The sequence below is a fragment of the Ascaphus truei genome, chromosome 3 (assembly GCF_040206685.1).
Source record: "Ascaphus truei isolate aAscTru1 chromosome 3, aAscTru1.hap1, whole genome shotgun sequence".
In the NCBI taxonomy this organism is placed as follows: Eukaryota; Metazoa; Chordata; class Amphibia; order Anura; family Ascaphidae; genus Ascaphus; species Ascaphus truei.
This window is the reverse complement of record NC_134485.1, coordinates 118476995-118499542: the sequence shown is the minus strand read 5'-3', so window position 1 is coordinate 118499542 and position 22548 is coordinate 118476995.

Genomic DNA, 22548 nt, shown 5'->3' with positions numbered 1-22548 from the left:
CTATCTCTGAAGTATCCATAAAACACATTAGCTAACATAATATAACTTTAAGTACAAGCGAACACCAATCGCAAACCTTTTAATACATTAACCATAAACAAACAATCACATCCACATCAATAACAAGCGAGAAATGCCCCCCAAATATTGGCATAATAATGTATTAATCTGTACCCTAAAGAGGTACAGATTAATATATTATCAGTCAATGTGCCTCCCCCAAAAAATCAAAAAACACACCCAAAAAATAGACCTGTAAAAAGAGACATTAACAAACATAGAATATCTTACTTACCATTAGAAGCGGTGGCCCTCCGACTCCCGGGGTAACAGGAAGCTCACGTACCTTGAAGGCCTCCAACAGCATCCGATGCCATCATCCATCAGGATCCGGCTCAGGTACCCCAAACTTCTTTTTTCTTTCTTTACTCACTGTCTTCTATCTTCATCTGTAACCATTTCTTGTTGTTCTTTATCTTCTTTCTTCATCTGTCAATCCATAGAACCCCATTTTAAATCTCAGCCGATGCTGTCTCGTCGGCTTCTTGGGCTCAAATGAGGCGTCACGGCCTTAAATATGGCTTGTGACATCACATTTACCCTCACAATGGTTAACAGCCACCTGACGCGGGACATTTCCTTGCATAGGAGATACCGGCACCCCATAAAGAGGCCTGTATCTCGGGAAGCAGGGGGTCCCCGGACATATAACCAACGTGGTTCAGCTCCGGAGACCCCCTGCACCTCTACACTATTAAAGGAATGTATATTTAAATAAATAAATTTCGGGCGACATTTCCGCTGGGAGAGGCGGCTCTCTCAGAGCAGCTCTCTCTGCAGCAGAAATGAATCGCTGGTTTTTGCCTTTTCAGAGGCTCGATGCTCTCGCTGGCAGCAACTCGCCAGGTTTGGGCATTCTGCTATCACAGGTATTCGAGCCTTTCTGAACGAAAAGAGTGGAGAGGGTGCACTGAGTTGCAGAAATATAAATTTATATTGATAAAAAATGTCCAACAATGTGGACTTACAATAGTACAATACATGGACATTAAAACAATTTGAACTTACTAAACTAGCTGAAGCGTTTGGAGGAGTGACTGGGAGATCCGGAGGCAAAATCAGATGAACAGATGGAACAGGTCTGGACCCGCAATTCTCCGTCGATCACGTCCCTCTATCCAACTGGTGTACTTCTTTGGCCAACAGACGCTAATGTAGCAGCCCTCATGACCTCAATGCGTTTCGCACTATGTGCTTCATCAGGAGGTCACGTGATTGGGATGCTCGTGAGTTTACAAAGCCTCCAACAGCCAATGAAAGTCTCCCATTGGTTTCAACTTTGCATATGCAGACCACTGTCAGCTGTTACTGAGAGGCTCATTACCATATTGTCGTAATCAAGATGCTATAACAGATTGCGGATAAAATCTGCATTGTATTTATGTGCTTTATGACATAATAAATTGATGATATATAATAATAAATAATATATTGTTTAGTATATACAATTAAATATAATGTGTAAATACAATAAATAAATTCATTAATTAGAAATATAAGTGAATAGAGAGTGTTTATGTGCTAATAAATTACATCTTAATGGTGTTTCAAAAAAGTACTCAGATTAATTTTAGTGTAAGGATTCTGCTCGATCCGTGTCGGGTTTTCACTATGGTTCAGGTTTTCTGTCTCTCCTGCCCTTTCTGCTCACTGTGGTCATTTTGGGTAATGGCAGCCTGCTTTATAAGGCTGCAGTTACTATAAAGAGTCGCTGAGCAAATTTCTACCGTTTGCAGCTCCTGTTGGTCTTTGCAGTTACGCTTTACCCTCTTGCTTGTTTTGATTCCCTATTGCTGACCCCAGACTGTGACCCCAACCTCGCTACCTAGCTCCTGCCCTGACCTCTGCCTATTTCCTGGACTCTGTAACTCTTCCGCTAGCCCTGACCCCGGCTTCCATATGACTTCGAATACTCTTACAGGACTCTGTCCCTGGGCTGTGGTCAGTTTATTTGCATCCCTGCCTCAGCCCTGTGGGTCCGCTTCCTGATTTGAGATGAGCACTGTCACATGGAACCCGCTGAGGTAGAGTGAGCTATATCTCTCCAAGGAGAACTACTCGAAGATCATGAGACACGCCTCGCCCCCGAAAAAAACCAACAGCTGGGACTTATTTCAAGATGAGTCCAGGACATTTTTACCCGGCTGGACACACTCCAGGTGGGTTCTACCCCTGCACTGCCCTTATGTGAAACTTCTCCGGCACCAGCCCCATCACCCCTTATGCCCAGGGAACCCCGGATCCCGATGCCTCTGTGTTATGGAGGGAACCCTATTGCTTGTAGAGAGTTTTTGAACCAATGCTTGATTCAGTTCGAACTCCAGCCCTCCATGTTCAGTTCTCACCGATCCAGGGTAGCTTATGTCATTTCCCTACTAACTGATGAGGACTTGGCCTGGGCTTCCCCTCTGTGGGAGACAGAATTCCGACTGATCAACAACTCAGTTGCCTTTCTCCATGCATTTAAAAGAATATTTGGCACCCGGCCGCATCTCCTCCGCTTCAGCTTCACTCCTTCGAATCCGACAAGGAATCCGTTCCGCAGGCCAGTATGCCATTGAGTTCCAAACACTTACTGCGGAGACGGGCTGGAATAATGAAGCTCTGGTCTGAGCATTTTGGCAGGGGCTTTCTGAGGGTTTAAAGGACGAACTGACTTGCTGGGATTTTCCCAAAGATCTGGAGGAACTGATTGCCCTCTGTATCAGAATGGACCTCCGGATATGAGAACGGTAGATGGAGCGAGCCCAGTCTCCAAAAACCCCAACAATTTGGCTAGCTCTCCATTTCAACATTCCTCTTACTGCACCTTGCCCAGATTAGGAACCGATGCAATTAGGGGATACCAAATTACCTGAGCAAGAGAGAATTGGAGATGAACCAGGGGGCTGTGCCTGTACTGTGGGCTCAAAGGTCACTGTGTCAGAGACTGTGCTAAATAAGGAAAACCCCAATGCCCAGTGAAGATAGAGGAATGTTCTCTGGACATTTCTTCTATTCTTCCTTCACCACAACCTCACGGTTCCTCCTGCCGGTTTGACTCTCCTGGGTACCAGCATCCATTTTCACCCAGGCTTTTGTGAATTCAGGAGCCGCAGGGAATTTCATCGAACACGCATTTGCGGAACTCCACTCCCTTCCTCTCTGTACTAGGGAGACTCCGTTAGCAGTAGTGGCAATTGATGGAAGACCTCTGATACCTGGGACCATCACTGTCGAGACGAATCCTTTGCTGGTTACAGTTGGGGCACTTCACAAAGAGTCACTATCATTCTGCGTCATTTGCTCTCTCTCGACTCCAGTGGTTCTAGGACTTCCCTGGCTGCGGCACCACAACCCCAAGATCGATTGGGCAATGAATCAAGTGACAGCCTGGGGACAACATTGCCATAAATCGTGTTTTACTGTGTCTCACACCATCTCCGAGGTTCAGCAACCTACTGAGAATTCCTCATCATGCCTTCCAGTTTGTTACCAGGAATTTGCCGGCGTATTCGACAAAAAACAGGCAGAGGAGTTACAGCCACACTGACCTTATGATTAGCAGTCGATCTACTCCAAGGGGCCATCCCGCCTCGAGGCCGCACCTATCCCCTTTCGGAACCAGAAACCAAGGCTATGCGGGAATACATTTCGGAGAACCTTCAGCGTGGGTTTATTCGCAAATCAAGTTCTTGATTGTGTTTTGTGGGTGTAAAGGGGGTCAGCAGAGTGTTTTATTAGTGTGTGTGTGTCTTCTGTTGGTGTGTGGTTTGTGGGTGTAGAGGGGGCAGCAGAGTCTTGTTGGTGTGTGTCTGCTGTGTGTGTGTGTTTTGTTGGTGTAGAGGGGGAGCTGTAGTGTTTGTGTCTTCAGTGTGTGTTTTGTGGGTGGAGGAGAGGTGCAGAGTGTTTTGTTGGTGTGTGTGTCTGCAGTGTTTGGGTTTACAGGGGGCTGCAGTGGGTGTAGAGGGGGGCTGCTGGTATGTGTTTTGTGGATGTAGAGGTGGCAGAGTCTGTTTTGTTGATTTGTGTGTGTGTTTTGAAGGTGCAGAGGGGGGGGCTGCAGTGTGTGTTTTGTGGATGTAAAGGGTGGAAGCAATTTGTTTCGTTGGTGTGTGTGTGTGTGTCTGCAGTGTGTTTTGTGGGTGTAGAGGGGGGCTGTAGTGTGTGTGTGTGTGTGTGTGTGTGTGTGTGTGTGTGTGTGTGTGTGTGTGTGTGTGTGTGTGTGTGTGTGTGTGTGTGTGTGTGTGTGTGTGTGTGTGTGTGTGTGTGTGTGTGTATCAGTGGGTGTAGATGGTGGAGGAAGGTTGCAGAGTGTGTTTTGGTGTGTGTGTGTCTGTGTTTTGTGTGTTTCTGGGTGTAGAGGGGGGGGCTGCTGTGTGTGTTTTGTGAGTGTAGTGGGTGGAGGAGGGCTGCAGTGTGTTTTGTGGGTGTAGAGGAGGGGCTGCACAGTAAGTAGGGGGACTGCAGAGTGTGTTTGTGTATTTGGAGGAGGGTTGCAGAGTGTGTGTGTATAGAGGGGGCAGTGTATGTACAATTTCCTTTTAATAAACTTGCAGTGAAAGCATAAGAATGTAGACAATCATGCTCATAAAAATCAATATGACTGCAAAAATTTATATTTTTTATGAAAAATTAAAAAAATTAATAATAATAAGCCTACATTTAGCCTCGGGCCTTCAACTCTTCCAGCCAGTGCATTATTGGCCAGTAATGCCCTGTTCTTCTGGGATTATTACTTAATTATACTTAGATTATATGAGAGAACAAAAGCAAGAGTTCCAATATGGAGATGGCTTTTTGCTAAATAAAAACATATCATTACTGGCTGAAGTGTTTAATGACCAGAGGTTATCAAAGAACCATTAAGTTCCTTTCTATTCTCAAATTTGATCATGAATTGTTTTGGAGATATAGTTAGGAAAGCTTACCTGTCCGCTGAGTTACAGACCAACTTAAAGCTGTAATTTTTTTTTTACACTTATTTTTTTCAGTACAATCAACACAATTATAAGTAATTAACTAAGTTGCCGATCGATCCGTTCTCCTGTGATCGATTGGCGAAGATTCGGCTTGGTAGTTCACTAAATGGCTGTCAGTGCAGCAGAAGAGGACCAAAGATGCAAAGTTCTGTGTGGAAGATCATGTCACTAATCAGTTACTAGATACAATTGGTGCACTGCTAGAGAGAGGGTCAAAAAGGGGTGCACAAGAGCTTGTTTCAGAATAGGTAGGGGATGTGACTTTGTAAATGGTTGCCATAGAAACAAAAAATGCTTATTACAATATAATACATAACAAATTTAATTCAGAGTAGGTTTGTTTTTTTTTGGTTTTTTAATGCTACAAGTATTTTCTCATAGTACAGAACTGATTTATTAAAAGAAAGCACACATGTAGGATATTACTTGGTCTGCAGCTTTAATAGCTTGAATAGTAAATAGCGACACTGGTGGATATGTATAAAGTAAGTATGGGCACTTCACTAGTTTTTTTTACTTGGCTTCGGTTCTATTAAAAATGTGTGTTTTATGGTTTTGATGTGGTTTTGGTTTTAAAACATTTTTGTGTTTTGGTTTTGCTAAAATACAATTTATTTTAGGTTTTATTTTGGATATTTTTTTAAATTATGGAAAATAACTTTTGTGCCATCTTTAATATACAGTATGTGTGTGTATATCTTTATTTATATAGCGCCATCGATTTACCTAGCGCTTCTCAGCAGTAATACACTTTACATAGGAAAAGGAGACCCTGCCCCAAAGAGCTTACAATCTAAGTGGTAAGTAGGGAGAATTTAAAGAGACAGTAGGTGGGTATTCTGTTAAGTGCATCTGCAACGGGTCAAAGTCAATGTATATGAGTTTTATAGTATCAGCCAACAGAGCAACCCATATTCTTCATGGGTCTTAAAGGTGGAGAGATAAGGTGCTAGTCAGGTATTGAGGAAAGGGCATTCCAAAGATGTGGGACAATGCAAGAGGCTTTAGGCAGAAGAGGGATTTAGATACAAAAGGGGTTGACAGAAGACATCCTTGAGGAGAAGGCAAGAGTCGGTCTGGTCTATAAAAATAAATTAGGGCTGAGATGTACGGAGGTGCAGAGGAGTGTATACCCTTAAAAGAGGAGACGAAATGTGTAAGTAATACAGTGTTATGGACCCTCAGATTCAGGCTGATTATCGATAACTAGAGTCCAGGTTCTTGGAAAGAAAGAGTACGTTTCTTGATACAATACAAACACGTGCAGGGAGAATCAATTTGTCATGCAAGACTTCAGGCTGATTCTAAAGAAAGGGACTCTTTCTTCAGCTTTTATACAGTTTGCTTATACATCACATGTTGCATTACCAAGCAGATTACAAAAACTGACTAGTCATTCCTTAGCAATTCTATATTAAAAAGCTGACTTGTCTTTTCTCAACAATTGTATTTTAAAAGGCTGAATTGTATTTTCTCTGCAATTCTATATCTGTTTTTATCTTGTAAAAACAGACCAAAACAGAATACAGTCTCTCATACTCTGGAAGATTGGCCAACCCAGTCCTTGATTGTAAACTGCCTAATGACAGTTTTTTAACTGAGAGCAAAACCATTAGTCATCCTGACATACATACAGATACATTTAAACCATTCACCACATGTAGTTATTGCATTACAAGCAACTCTGCCCCCCCTCTATCAGCAAAAGACCCTCATAGTCCAAATTTCCATATCAACAGGATTTAATAGGGAGCCAGGAGAGGGATTTCAGCAGGAGAAATACAGAGACAGATTTTGGAGAGAGTAAAGTGATTCTAGCAGCAGCGTTTAGGATAGATAGTAGGGAGATAGGTGAGATACAGGAAGGGTAGTATGATAGAAGGTTACAATAGTTGAGATGGGAGAGAATGAGTGTAACCATCGCCGCAGCCCCTGCCGGATTCCGCACGGCTGACGCATCACACGGCAGAGCCACGCTCCCGCGCATGGGCAAGCCGGTGCGCACACGCTCTGAAGGTTGCCGTCATCGCCTTCCACAGGGAGGAATCTCGACCGCACTTCCGCATGATGTCAGCGCTCCGCGCCGCGCATCGCACATGTGCGCAGGTCGCCCGGAACCAATTAGAATTACCAGGGATGTCTCACCTGTAGGCTGTTCAGCCACTTACCTCCCTGGTGCCATTGGAGGACCTGATCACACCCCTGCAAGGCAATTGGATCCTTCCTCCATATATACCTACTCCTGTCTGTCCTCCCCTGCTGAGCATAAACTCCTGTTTATGCATTGTGCTCACTGCTGCTGTTTCGTTGTGTCTTGATCCTTGCTTGCCTTTGACCTGTCTGTTCTCTCCTGTCCTGACCTTTGGCTGTTCTACGGATTCCTACACTCTCCAACGCTTTGACCCCGGCTTCGTCCCTTGACTATTCTACCTTCTCTGACCCTGGACCTTGGCTACGGACATCTACCATGCTCCACTCTCCTACCCAGAACTACGGCAAGTACCCTGATTACTCTGACCTCTCCAATCCTACTACGCTGTACGACTTGGACTACGCATTCGGACCGGACTGCGTGGTTGTGGATCGGTGTCTTTCCATCCCCACCTCAGCCCCGCGGTCTTCAGTCCTGTTTGTGGTGAGCACAGTGTGACAATGAGGGCCCGTGTTATAGGTTTAGCAATTGAGTGACAGAAGAAAAGGCCTATCTTTTGCAAGATTGCGGTCTTTATAGCAGGTGTAAGGTCAGTGATAGAAATGTAAATTTGTGTGTAATTAGCGTAGAGGTGATATTTGAATTCAAGAGATGTAATAAGGTCATCTAGAGAGTATGTAAAGAGAAGAGGTCCTAGGACAGAATCCAGGGGTTCACCCACAGAGAGATCGATAGATTAGGAGGAGGTGTTGGCAAATGAGACACTGAAAGAATGATGGGAGAGGAAAGAGGAAATCCAGGATAGAGCTCTTTTATGGATACCAAGATGGAAGATGTGAAGGAGAAAAGTGTGGTCAACAGTATCAAAGGCTGCAGAAAGGTCGAGTAATATGAGCAGAGTGTAATGACCTTTATTTTTGGCTGTATGGATGTTATTTTGGTGAGGGCTGTTTCGGTGGAGTGAGCACTGCGGAAGCCAGATTGTAGAGGATATAGGAGGTAAGTAAATATAGCAGATGAGAGAATACAAGGCATTCAAGAAGTTTAGAGTCAAAAGTTGTGTGAGAGTGGGGATAAGAGTAGGAGCGAGGTTTGAGAAGGTGGAAGGATTGGGGCCAAGAGGGCACGTGGCAGAAGGAGAAGGGGAGATCAGTAGTGATACATCCCTGTCTGTGAGAGAGTTAGGAAGAGGTGGTGTAGAATATGAGGAGGATACACGGGAGGAGTAATGGAGGAAGAAAAACAGGTCGCCGATGGTGGTCTAAGTAGAGGTGGCATGGGGTAGACTAGAGAGTGGATTATTGAAGAAAAGTAGGTTTGTCTAGCCTGGGAAAGCAGAGTTGAAACAGGATGGGATACATTTATAGTGTGTCAGGGTCTCCTAGACCTCCTGCCTAGCCATAGTTCTTCTTTGTCCACTGGGTGTGCTGCTGTCTTCTGTTTCCTCTGGGCTCCTCTGTCTGTCTGTCTGTCTGTCTTCTTGTTGCTCCTGTCTCTGTCCTTTATAGCTTCTGCTTCCTGGTTGGTTCAATAGCCTTTGCTTGAAGTCAGACTCCTAATGCACATGCCTCTGATTCCTGATCTGTTTCTGTACCTGTACCTGTATTATAGAAGTCTGTTCACAGTAAAAGCCCTTGCTAGTAATCTGGCTTGTCCCTGTTTGTTCCTTGCTCCCCGGTCTCAGTCCCTGCTCCCCGGTCTCAGTCCCTGCTCCCCGGTCTCAGTCCCTGCTCCCCGGTCTCAGTCCCTGCTCCCCGGTCTCAGTCCCTGCTCCCCGGTCTCAGTCCCTGCTCCCCGGTCTCAGTCCCTGCTCCCCGGTCTCAGTCCCTGCTCCCCTGTCTCAGTCCCTGCTCCCGGACCTGTCCTGCCCCGCCTGTCCTGTTCCAGTCTCCTCGTTGCCGACCTCTGCTTGTTTCCTGACTTCGCAACTGCCGCCTGCCTCGGACCTCTGCTTGTACCTGACTTCGCTACCTGCCGCCTGCCTCGGACCCCTGCTTGTGACCCCTACTACACTCGTGCTGTTCCGGCCACCGAGATCCTACCCGCCACAGGAGTCTCCCGTGACATAGTGAAAGAAATCTGAAAGATTTATTTTTTACATTTTGGAATAATTAACTCTTGTGCCCATCTTTAATATATAAAGATGTTTTTATGTGTGAGTCTGTGGCATGGCAGGGAGTGTGACATAGGGGAGGATTGTCCCTACCTCCTTCAGTGTCCCTACCTCCTTTTGTAAGGTCTGCGCTGGTTTTCTGCAGTTACAAGGCATCTTGTGTACTGCCAGCCCGCCTCCCTTACTGATTAGATCCCATTGTTAGAGTTTGTGGGGCCAAAATAATACAGTAAGCCTTGAATAGGGCTACCTACTGTACAGCTGGGACAGAAAATATAGAAACACACTGGGGCTGGGGATTCTTGGGGGGGGAGGCAGTTTTTGAAGGGGAAGGTCCCAACTCCTTCCCTGACCTTTGATCCCCACCTAAGCCACAGCAGAGCATCAGAGGCCCAGGAGTAGGAGCAGGGAACTGAAGCAGAATTTGAAGCAGAAATGTGTTTTGGATCGGTTCTGTCCAGGATTCAGATTCTAGATACAAACTTGTGTAGCAGATTAATCTGAACGAGTGCCTCAGACAGTTTGGATCCAGAAAATCCAGGGGATTTTGGATTTTTATCCCCCCGAATGTGTCCATTGTTAGTATCAATTTAACAAGTGTAGCAAATTTCGAGCATTACGCCAATTTTGTTTCACTTGCGTCAACTAGGAATTTTGAGAGTGGTTTTGGAGCAATTAAACTCATAAAGGCTTCTTGGAGGATAGCTGCTTTAAGTTATACAGTATCATTTTAGTATCTTGCACTCTGAGCATATTCTGCTATTTTCTTTGACATGTTTTCTTTTTGTGTTAAAAATCATGATTTTCTTAATCTCTAGCATATGATCATGGTAATTTATAGGCTAAACTGGGGAGATATCTGTTTTAACTTCCAGGACACATTTCAAACGCCTACATCTCCTTAACGGAGTATCAGCTTTTATCGATAAAAACAGATCTCTTAAAGTAAATAGAAAAAAAGCGTGATAAACGCTGCTTACAGAAGGAGTTGCTTGGTGTAATAGCATAATGAGATGTATACACATTTGTGTCAATATAATGCACCATGGTTGCATCAATTTAACGTGCCGGGTTTGACTTGGCATTAATCTCCTTTGCTCAGCAGATGTGAGAAGCTCAAGTAACACGTTTCATACATATGTAGGAGAACCAAATTGATGCAAAGCCCCCCATTGTATGGTGCACGGTTCTACGAGTTGTATTAGTGCTAGAGATTAGTTAAGATTTGATGCCAGCTGTGCTGCCTTTTAAGGGACTGAAAGCTTTGAGGCTTTATAAACCGCTCCTTCAAGTATGTTTAAAACCTGTGACATCTCTGAAGAACTTCTATGGTTTTCAATGAAAATAGCATAACCTGCAAAAAAATATACTCGCATATACAAGAAATGACACAGAGGGGTTATTTACTCAAGTTCAATCTTTGCAAATCTGGGGTAAAGCCAGTAAGAAAAACAGCACCATATTTTTAAAATAAGAGGAATCTGATTGAAATCAATTAGAGTTTTCCCTTTGAAAAATATGGTGCTGTTTGGGTTTATTTTTGCCCCAGTTATTCCCCAGTTTTGCCCCAGTTTTACAGCAGGGAGACACCACGGCCACCACCACGGACAAGCCCTAAATCAGGCTTTGGGGGGAACTTGCAATTCCTATCCCGCCTGCTTTGAGGTAGCGAGGGAAAAAATGTGAGTTGTTTCGAAGCGATTTAGCCTTTTGCATTTTTCGGAGCTGCTAAAATACATGTTGCAAAAAAATACAATTTTGGTAATTCCACCCGGATTTGCACTGCCAGAATGAAAACACTTCTAAAAATGCCACTAGAAAAAAACATGCAAATTTGCTTCTAAAGTGTACATTAGAAGTGATCTGTCATAATTTGGGGCTACTAGAATAGGCCTCTATATCTTCCAGTCCTTTCTGGTAACATACTTCACAGTAAAGTTCAGGAGCAGTTTTTATTTTGGAAATAAATTAGCCAAAGGTAGTTCTGGGGCTTTTACATTTGTTCTCAGTTGCCTTGAAAATAAGGGATATATTCCATATAAGACAACAAGCAGCTGGGGGGACGCATGCGCGACGTGGAGGAGAATGGAGTACAAACTCTTGAGCTCTGCTCCCACCGGCACTTATAATTTAAATAAAAGCGGCAGAAACGAATATATCAAGGCTCAGCACACAGCATAATAAACATTAACACCCACAGATGGCATCCAGCAAAGCAGCGCGGACCAGGAGCCAGCCGGTCTCCACATATTTCAAGAGAAAGGGGGTGACCCCACCGGACAAGCCGGAATCTCCCGCGCGGGCTAATAACATGGATCCCGAAATCGATCCAACTGCTGAGGAGGACAGAGACGAAGAGATGGTCCGACGCAAAGATTTAAAAGAGTTTTGCTCCAAAATGCAAACATTCTTTAAAACAGAACTCTGGGCCATCAGGAAGGATGTAGACGCATTGGGTGAGCGAACGGCCACCCTAGAAACAACCACGGAAGAAACATCAGCGGCCATATCGCAAACACAAGATCAAGTTTCCATACTAAATGATCGGATTAAACTGCTTGAAGATAAAGCAGAAGATGCAGAAAACCGTGACAGACGGTGTAATATTAGACTGCGGGGGGTCCCTGAAAGCGTCCTGGACCCAGAAGACTTCACGAATAACTGGCTAGAAAATCTCTTCCCTGACAAACCAGAATATGAAATACGTTTAGACAGGTGCCACAGGGCTTTACGAAGGAAGCCTCAACAAAGCGATCCCCCCAGAGATATTGTGGCCCGTTTTCATCACTATCGCACCAAAGAAGAGGTGTGCAGGATTGCCAGAGAAGCAAGGTCTCTGGAGTTCGAAGGAGTCAAACTCCAGGTCTACCAGGACCTTGCCCCTGCTACCCTTACTAAAAGAAAGGCTCTGGCTCACGTCACAAAAATACTCAGAGACAATAACATTAAATACAGGTGGTTATTCCCCTGCGCTTTACTTTCTATTAAAAATGGCGTGGCACATACTCTGAGGAGTCCAGAAGACGAGGAGAGCTTCCTAGCAAAAATCGGCGTTCCAAGATCTCACCAAAATCCGTCTCACCCCCCGCCAACTAACCCGAATGGCCCCGCTCCCACCAGGAACAAAGCTGGCTCAACCCGTTCCAAGAATGGCGCAGAGGCACCTGCGACTCCAGACACTGACTGAGTCCATCCCAGGCAGCTGTGTTCCATATGAAACCTCCCTTAAACCTTCTAAGACTCAAACACACATCTCACACTCCATCTGACACGAGGACGACCTACCAAGACCAAGGGAGAGGGACGGGATCGCGGAGCAGCTCTGTCGACAACTTCAGAACGGCAGCCATCTTCTCACGATCCTTCTCCAAGCCGAGCGGGAAACAGAATGGCTTTTTCCCGCGCGAGTGATCTGACGTCATCGCCGGGCACCTCCCTCTCGCGAGATCTGGTTTACTTCCTGAAGTGCGCGTATTTCTGGCACAGACGGGACACATCACAGGAGGCTGCACACTCTGAGATGCAGCACCTCCGGAGACTTACAATAGACTTAATGAACAACATTTAATTAGTTCCATCCAGTGTCCCATATTATCCCTTTAGTCCCATACTTGACTCGTTCCCATTCACCTTACACCTTGGGTAAAATAAATAAATAAAGTCTCATAAACCAGCACACAGTTAATAAAAACATACATACATTGTACACTATGGCCAAGGTGCTGTATACTATATATGTAGGTACTGTTGTATATATGTTCCTAAAAGCTTCTGTAGGCATCTGTATACATGTAAGTTCATATGTTTAGTTTTATTGCATATGTGTATTGCGGTATTGCATTGTACATATGCAGTGATGTAATAATGATAATAATAATAATAATAATAATATAAACATATTACATGTTATGTTGTGTGTATATGTGTAAGTGTTGCATGTATTGCATGTATGTATTGCATGTATGTGTTGCATGATGCATGTGTTGCATATTTGTATTGCATTATATGTATATATTGCATTGTTGCACTATTGCGTTGTTGCATTATACATATATAATAATGTAAGGATAATAATAATAATAATAGTATAAACATATTGCATGTTATGTTGTATATATATGTAGGTGTGTTGTGTGATGTGTGTATGTGGTATGTGTGATATTATATTATTACATATATGTTGCATTGTTGCATGCTGCATGCATATGTTACATTGATATATATATATATGGTTGATATATGGTTGATATATACATGGGATATACTGAAATATATATTACATCGCGTATTAAGCGCTTTATATATACTGTCATATACTGTAAGCTATGCACTATGTTCTATGTATCTTACACAGTATATACTATATATTATGTACCATAGGGACTACATATACTATGCGTTGTACTAATATGCGCCGTACTTTGTACTACATGATGAAGACAGCATATATGTATATGTATATGGGGGCTATATATACTGTATACTATTATCTCCTATTTTCCTTTACCAGTATGAGTAGCAGTTCTATCCCTACCATCAATATACCTACGTTAGGGAAGGTTTAGTTAAAAGACAGTTGGTTAAGCTGATATACTATTAGGATTTAGAGGCTTTCAGTTTTTGGCGTAATATCTATATAGTTATTACACCCCAAACATTACTCAAGAGATAAGTAATTTTGTTATGTCTCATATAAACTTTAGATGATCAATTTCACAGCTAATATATTTAATTCTCTGTACATAGTAAGGGATTTAGACACGTTTATTTAAATCACAGAAACGTTAGCACCATACCTATATTATATGCCCTATATATCTGTCTCATATAGCTTATTTGTCTTGTAGATCATATGTCTTGTTTGTCATATCATATCATATCATATGTCTTCCCTGTCCCACTTGTCAGGCAGTTCTTAGAAGTTATTTAGGTCAGTCTATTATTCATCACAAAAGTTGTTATTACATACAGCTAAAGTTACAGCTGTAACGATTCTCTGTTCTATGGTTCCTGTTTATTTTAAGGTTTCTATTTCTATTTGACATTTATAACACCCAGTTTTATCTGTCGCAATTAACAAGATAATAAATATATGGAAATTGTGCCGGAGGGAGTATCCCCGGCGACGCGCATGTGTTCCTTTTTTCGGTCCCCAATTGTTGTGGACCGACCACAAGACCCAGAGAGGTCTGTCTCCAATACAGGAGTTTGGCCCACCCATTTGGTGGAGCCAAAAGACCTATCCTCTGGGCGCAGGGGCTATCTTCGGGGGCTCCCGAGGTATGCTCTTGTTTTCTGTTTACTTTTTACTTTTTTTTCCCTTCCCTGTGATATCCCTCCTGTCTCTTCCCCTGTTCTGTCTCCCTATCCCCTCTCCTTCCCCTTCCCTCCCCTCCTAAGGACATTTGGAGCCCTGCAGACAGGTCTATATGGCATGAGAACTACAAACACAACAGACAGATTCACCGATGATATAGCTAAAAGTGAGTATATGAGTTGTTACACTAGTTACCTCTTTTACTACAACACATGGCGCTAACACTAATATCTCACAATGTAAAAGGCTTTAATAGTCCAATCAAAAGAAAATTAGCTTTTACGGACTATAAGAGAAAACAGGCGGATGTGTTGCTCCTACAAGAGACACACTTCAGTAACAAAAATCCACCTAAATTCTTAGATAAGAGCTTCTCCCAATATTTCACCGCCTCAGCCTCAGCCAAAAAAAGAGGAGTAGCCATCCTATTCAGTAACAGTGTCCCATTTATCGCCCAGACAATTAAAAAAGACGCTGAAGGCCGCTTTATTATTGTAATTGGAACGATCCATGAACAGCCTATCACATTGGCTTCACTATACGCCCCCTGCATACAAGATGCAATTTTCTTTGAAAAGTTTTTCAAAATACTAAACTCAGTAGCTAAAGGATGCATCATAGTAGCAGGAGATTGTAATATTACAATGCATTCGGCATTAGATAGATCAGGAGGAGGAGTCTCTGACAATAAAAAGACGCAATTCGCCCTTCACAAAGGCCTAAAAGATACCCAGTTAGTGGATATATGGAGAGAACTCCACCCATCTACCAGAGATTATACTTTTTATTCCCACCCGCATACCTCATATAGTAGAATTGATTACCTCTTTATCTCGTGCCATCTGGTTCCTATGGTCACTCATTCAGAGATCCATGATATTTCATGGTCCGACCATGCACCAATAGAGCTAAGGTGCAACAATATCCGGGCCAATCGACCAGGTACAAACTGGAAACTTAACGAATCTATTCTTAAGATACCTGAAATTTGTGATGTTATAGATCAAGAAATAGCTCAATTTTTTGAGATAAACACAGGCTCTGTGGAATCCCATATGATTCTCTGGGAGGCTCATAAAGCAACCTTAAGGGGCATATTAATCAATATCACAGCTAAGAGAAAACGAGAAAGAGATTCCAAAATCAAAACACTCCAAACCAAACTACATTCTCTTCTCTCAAACCACAAAACCAACCCTGATCCACAAACAACAAGGGATCTAAAAGATACAAATATAGAATTGAATATGTTATTGACTTCCAGGGCAGATAATTCCCTAAGTTGGTCCAAGAGGAAGTTTTACGAAAAAGCTAACAGGCCGGATACGATGCTAGCTCGAGCGCTAAAAGATAGGCAATCTAAGTTTAACATCCAAGCTATACGCTTAAAATCGGGCATACAAACAGCCAATCCCAAAAAGATAGTAGAAGAATTCGGTTCATTTTATGGTTCCTTATATGACGGAAGGAAAGTGGCACATAATAACAATACGAGCAAAGCATTAAGAGATTTCTTAGCTAGCTCAAAACTGGAGAGATTGACAGAGCAGGACAGAAAGGCTCTGGGCGCCGACTTCACATTAGAAGAGGTGTCACAAGCCATTAAAGAACTTAAACCATCAAAAGCGCCAGGACCAGATGGTTTCTCGGGGCTATATTATAAGAAGTTCTCTATCTTACTTGCCCCTCGGCTGCTCCACATGTTCAATGCTATATTAGCAGGAGCACCTATCCCCGGAGATATGCTGCGGGCGTCTATATCATTAATATATAAACCTGGCAAGGATCCGCTGAACTGTAAAAGCTACAGGCCAATTTCCTTAATCAATACCGATATAAAGATATATGCTAAATTGTTGGCCAACAGATTAAGTCTAATCCTACCCAGACTAATACATCCAGATCAGGTCGGCTTCATCAAAGGGAGGCAGGCAGCGGATAACACTCGACGATTTATTGATCTGCTAGAATTGGCAAACAAAAATAATGCTCAAACCATGTTATTAAGTCTGGACGCAGAAAAAGCTTTTGATAGGATAGACTGGCCATATCTTCAAGAGACGCTAGCAGCATTTGGCTTTGGGGATCGGTTGAGTGGAGCGATTATGTCGCTGTACTCGGGCCCAACCGCCAGGGTTATACATCAGGGCTTCCCCTCACTCCCATTCCAAATTCAAAGTGGCACAAGACAGGGATGCCCATTATCTCCCCTCCTGTTCGCCCTATGTATAGAACCCCTGGCGGCACGCATTAGAGATAATTCGGACATCTCAGGGTTAAACGCTTATTCCCAATCACATAAAGCGGCCCTGTACGCAGACGATATCCTACTAATCATTTCAAAACCCCTCACTTCACTACCTAACCTATTTGACCTACTAGACAAATTTTCTAAGGTCTCTGGGTTCAAAATAAACCAATCCAAATCCGAAGCTTTGAATATCAATCTCCCTAGACATACGGAGAAACTACTGAAACTAAATTTTAAATTTAATTGGCAAATGAAATCTATAAAATACCTAGGGATCCACATCACCAAAGATGCAAAAAGCATTATAATGCAAACTATCCCAACCTGATTTGGACATTAAAACAAGACCTTATCAGATGGTCTTCCAAGAAGATTTCTTGGATAGGTAGGATACATAGCGTTAAAATGAATCTACTTCCCCGTATCCTATACCTCTTCCAGACATTGCCTGTGCCACTCAAACTGAAGGATATACTCTCACTTCAGTCTGCAATATCTAACTTTATCTGGGGAGGAAAAAAACCGAGATTTAATAAACTAAATATGAAAAGACCTACCTTAGCAGGTGGCTTAGCGGTACCCTGCCTGTTATCATATTACAAAGCGGCTCAATTAAGTCAAATTATACAATGGCATTCAGACCCTAAATTGAAAAGATGGGTGGAATTGGAAAGTTCTGCTTGCTCTCCATTAGAGCTTAGCAACCTGATTTGGCTACCTAAAAAAGCGAGGAAAACCGCTGCCCTACCGCTCACCTCATTGACCAACTCCATATCGGTTTGGGAAGCAACAAACATAAAAAACTCACTCACATCAGGACGTTCTCTGATGTCCCCCATTTGGAATAACCCATGTTTTGCACCTGGCCTAATTGGTACAAATAGTTCAATCTGGAAACTAAAAGGATACAATAGAATCAAGGATATGGAAGGATATAATCTGAAAATTAAAACATTCGACCATATCAGATTAGAAAAAGATTTACCCCACTCAGAATTCTATAAATACCTCCAGATTAGAGCATTCTATAACAAATTTGCCCCGTACCCTCCCCTGACGAAATTCGAAAAGCTCTGCCGGGCAGAAACCGACACTAAGGGACTTATATCTACGATCTATGGAGAGGTAGTCGAATCTGCTAGATCTAAACAGCAAACACCTTCATTCCAGAACCAATGGGAGATAGATTTAGGGGAATCCCTAGATGATGAGGATTGGGACTCCATATTTCTAGCCACTGCCAAAAGTTCCATATGCACCACACTGAAGGAGAACGCATATAAAGTTCTTATGAGATGGTACCTCACCCCACTAAAATTATCGAAATACATACCAGGGTCCTCCCCATTGTGCCCCAAACAATGTGGAGGAACAGCTGATCTGTTACATATGCTGTGGTCTTGCCCGTTGATAACCCAAATCTGGGAAAAAATTAGAAATTGGATTCAGAAGATTTTTGACCTCTCTATTCCCCCTGACCCTTGGCTGTTTCTATTAAACAGACCTTTAAAGGATCTATCAAAGTCACATAACAAATTAATTGCTCATTTTGCAATAGCCACACGGTGTGAGATTGCAGCACTATGGAAACGCCCCGATATTCCAATTATCCCAAAGATTCGGAATCGTATTTGGTTTATCTGCCAGATGGAAAAATTAACAAGTTTAGTTAATGATACTGGCGATAACTTTCTAAAAGTCTGGACCCCTTGGTTAGCACAGACAGACATCCCTGGGGTAGAGCGTGACACAATTTGGCTTTAATAGTAAGAAATGCGTTCTCCTACAGGAGAGTAAAATAACTACCCCCACACACACAATGGGATCAACTACTTAAAGCTGAATAAAGCCCTAGTTATAGCCTTACAACTCATGGGCCATCTATGCTTCAAGAAAAACTAGCCTTGTTATATCCTTCCCTACCAACCACCTTTACCTCCTCCCCTTTCCCTTCTACCCCCCCCAACCCTTCCCTCCCTTTCTTTTTTTTTTTTTTTTTTTCATTATTATTATTTATTATTTGTTCACCTGCACTCGCACGACCGAGTAGGGCTCGAAAAGTTGTGCGATTCTCATATATGTGATCCAAAGCCCACATTACATGTGCTATTTTATATTGTGCATGCATATAACGTTCACTCTGTATACCATGCATTTGTTCACAATAAAATACAAGTTATAAAAAAAAAGACAACAAGCAGCTGTATTAAAGTCAATGGGAATATTTGTTTGAAAATTAACTGAACAGTCACTTTGGCATATATAGAATTATCCTCTAAATCCTAATCAATAAATCAGAATTATATCTTCAGTTGGGTATACATCCCTAACCAAAGATGTTGTTGCATATTTTGGAGTATTTGTTATAGATCCTGTAACTCTGCTTACTGCTAATGTAGGTCATTATTCCTGCAGGAATAAGCAGTAGCTAAATCATCCCAGTTTTACAGAAATGTGGCCCAGATTTACTAAATTATGCTAAACAATGAGATTTCATATCGACCACTGAAATGATACGTCCGTAACGTGAATTATAGCTTAGCAAACACGGATTTGCATGTGCTTAGCATAACTTTACTAGTCAGGGATTGAGATAATATGGTCATGGTTTTCGAGTATTACGAGGCTGAAAACACCAAAAAACGTTTCCTGTATTCTTAATTACCTTGTTAATTATTTTCCATTTTTTGGGTGGGGGTTGTTTGGTTGGTGTGGGGGGTTTTGGACGACTATTTCCTGATCTGCTTTGCTAATATATTCCCATATTGTCCTCAGCGACCTTTAGTGCAATGGAAGTATTCCAAGATAAAACATCATTGCTATAGTAAAGCGGTAATGTTTTCCACTGCATTCACTGATTTTTTTTTGTAATGCGAGGACACATTAGCTCTTAAAGTCTACTGCAATTCATGTAAATGACATCATAGCTACACAGATTGACATCACAATTATAGGATTATAGATAAATTCAAATACTTTTGTAAGGCCCTATGGCAATTCTCATTATACTGTATTTCATGAATTGACACATCGATAGTATATTTGGATTGTGTAAGGGATCGGGGGACACGCGCCTTACAGCGGGTCCCCGTCAACCCGGCTCCCAGTACTGCCACACGTCCTAGGCCCCCTCCCCGCCGGCTCCTTGCCCGTTCCAGTCGGGCGCCGCTCCGGTCCTCCGCGGCACACGCCGCCTCCGCCCACACGCTGCCGGGGTGCGCGGGCGGGAGTGATACAGGGCGCGCTGCCGGGGCACGCGGGCGGGAGTGTTACAGGGCGCACACGCACCCATCCTCTTCTACACTCCTCCTGCAGCCTTGGCTCCACCTACCATCAGCTGGAGGCTATTCTCACTAGGGAACACCTCACCAGGCATCTGAACCTATCCCTGGGGTCGCTCAGACAAGCCCCCGCTCCACCTCTTGCTCCCATTGGTTCTCCTACATTTATAGTTCCTTTCTGCCCTCTCCTTCCTCGCTCTGCATAGTTTTCCTGTGGCTCTTGTAGTATGGAGGTCTATGCCTGGCTCTCTTTTGTGTTGCAGCTCCCGCTCCAGTCCCTGCCCTCATTTGATACCCTTGGATTTGATCTCGGCTCTCGTTAGACTTCGTGTACCTCGCTACTCCCTGGACTCGGCTTTGGACCTCACTCCGCTGCTCTCTCCTGCCCTTGACCTACGGCTTTCAGATCTCTAACTTCGGACCTCTGGCGCCCCGGACGCGTAAACTATTTAGACAAGAAGTCTAGGTTTATGGATGGCTTATGAATATGTTTGGCTAAACAACATATTAAGATGCAAAAAATATGTGGTCTAAACTTGGTGGTTACAACTTTCAGCATATCAGAACAAAATGGGGAGACACCCACTGGCCCTGAATCCTGTATTTGTAACTACGCTGTAAAGGAGGACATTATCTATCCAAGACTGCACATCTCCGCACTAAACTATTGCTGCCATGCCACCACTACTGTTTTTATTTGCTCTGACCTCACTTCTTATAAAAATACATGCTTCTTTCTACAAGTCTCATTATGTCTCTAACTCTTTTCATATATCTCCATCTCTCCTTTCTTTGCCACTTCTTTGTTCACATGAACTCCTTTCTTACCTGCGTCCTCTGACACTACACAACTATATCACCTGCACTACAACACACCACTACAAATCATCCGCACACATTCACTTTCTATCCGTGCTTCTGCTCCTTGCTTCTGGGGATATCTCTCCCAATCCTGGTCCCTGCCTTATTTCTGTATGCGCTCATCCTCGCCATCCACATACAACTTCTACTCCTTCTGGTGTAAACCCCTCTAACCTCATATCCATCCCATGTCACCCTCCCTCCTCTTTCCCTTTCTCCTGTGCCCTTTGGATTGCTCGCTCCCTTTCTAACAAATTCATCTCTGTGCATGACTTCTTTTTCTCTCTCACTTTCTGCTCCTATTTGCTATAACTGAGACTTGGCTAACTCACTCTGACTCTGCTCTGGAAGCTGCCGTCTCTCATGGTGGCCTTCTTTATCCCACACTCCATGCCCTGATGGCAGGGGTGGAGGTGTGGGGCTCCTATTCTCCTCTATCTGCCACTACCGTACCCTTCCTATTTATCCCTCTCTTGCTTTTCCCTCTTTTGAGGCTCACACTGTCCAGCTTTTCTCTCCACTCACTCTACATGTGGTGGTCATCTATCGACCACTTACCTCTACTCATCTTTAAATCCTGGCTCTTTCTTTCTCTCCTCAGACTCCCCTGCTGTTCTCCTTGGGGACTTAAACTGCCATATTGATGACCCCTGTCTCCCATGGGCTTCCCGCTTTCTCTCTCTAACCTTTTCATTTGGCCTTCAACAGTTGACTGCAGCCAGCACCCATAAAGCCACTACATAGATCTGGTTTTCACTAATAACTTTTCTCTCGGATTTCTCCATTTCCTCTCTCTGACCATCAACTCATCTCATTTTCTCTCTCTCATTTCTCCCCTTCTCAACATCCATCTACCCCTTGTCTCTGCAGAGACTTGCACTCTATTAACCTACAAGCTTTTGATTCCACTTTACGCTTCTCCCTCTGCTTTCTCAGTTCTGCTCCAGAACCTGACAACCTGCTCAGGAACTACAACTCTAACCTACAGTATCCTCCTCTCTTGATCTACATGCCCCGCTTTCTCTGTGCTGTTCTCGCCCTTCTAACCCCAGACCCTGGCTAAAGTCCCACATGCGCATGCTGCGTTCCTGCACTTGTTCCTCTGAACACCTCTGGAGGTAATCTCACACTCTCGCAGACTTCCTTCACTACAAATTTCTGCATCCTGTTTCAACCCTCTCTCAAGCTAAACAAACCTACTTTTTTCACTAATCAACACCCACAAGTCTAATCCATGCCGACTTTTCTCTGTCTTTGACTCCCTACTCAGACCACCCTCTGCTGACTGTTCTTCTTCCTCCATCTCACCTCAGGACATTGCCGACTATTTCAAGGAAAAGGTGGAATCCATATGTCAGGCCATCCCCTCTGTATCCTCCTCCCATCCTACACTTTTTTTTCCTTTTCCTAACTCTCCTCCTGCATTGCTTGACTCTTTGTCCACTGTCACAGAGGTGGATGTGTCGTTGCTGATCTCATCTTCTCCCACTACCACCTGCCCTCTTTACCCCATTCCCTACCATCTACTAAAACCTCTTGCTCCTATTATAAT